Source organism: Oryzias melastigma, linkage group LG13 (genome assembly GCF_002922805.2).
Source record: "Oryzias melastigma strain HK-1 linkage group LG13, ASM292280v2, whole genome shotgun sequence".
Taxonomy (NCBI): Eukaryota; Metazoa; Chordata; class Actinopteri; order Beloniformes; family Adrianichthyidae; genus Oryzias; species Oryzias melastigma.
The window spans coordinates 7,512,467-7,513,254 of NC_050524.1; positions in this window are offsets into that span (position 1 = coordinate 7,512,467).

Here is a 788-nt window from a genome sequence, read left to right on the forward strand (position 1 = left end):
ATTGTGGTCTACATTCGCCAATGTAGGGAGCATAGATGCACTTTTGAGAGATTTCTAGGCCACTCGATTTTAGGATTGTAGATTCAGACAGAATGTAGTGAAGAAATTTGGACACATCTTAGATTAGGGAGCATGGACCACAATGCATTATGTATGCAAAATAATATTTTTTTTTAAATAAACCATTTTCATCATCAGAACACAGTTAATTTAAAATAATTTTTTGCAAAATATTGATTAGGTATTCACTTTGTGAAATCGGTGACATCATATTTGCCGTTTGAAAAAGAAGAAAAGTATTATTTCCAAATGGAATAAAAAATCCACTCTATAGTTATTTAGTAGTTCGGGAGTAGAGAAGGAATTTGGACATAGCCTACAACTCCAGAATCGAGTGTCCTAAAAATTTCCCAGAAGTCTCTGTAAAAAAAAAACAGTGAGAATCAGTGCTAACAAGGTTATTGAATATAGACCACAATGCATTGCGTTTGAACAATTCTGGTGAAAAAAAATCTTTTTAACAAACCATCAACGTTTTCGTCATCAGATCATAATGATCTTATAAGTAGTCTCCATAAATGCTCGTATTTAACAGTATTCACTTTGTGAAGTCGATTATATTTGCCGCTTAAAAATAAAAAAGTCGTGAGAATGGTGTTGGAATTGCTTTTAAAATCCAGGACACTAGATAGTCCTGCACATAAGTTTTTTTTAGAACTTAGGGAGGGAGTTGGGACATAGTCTTTGTGACTGGAAGTTTTTTTAGAACAAAAATTGGCCTTTTTTTT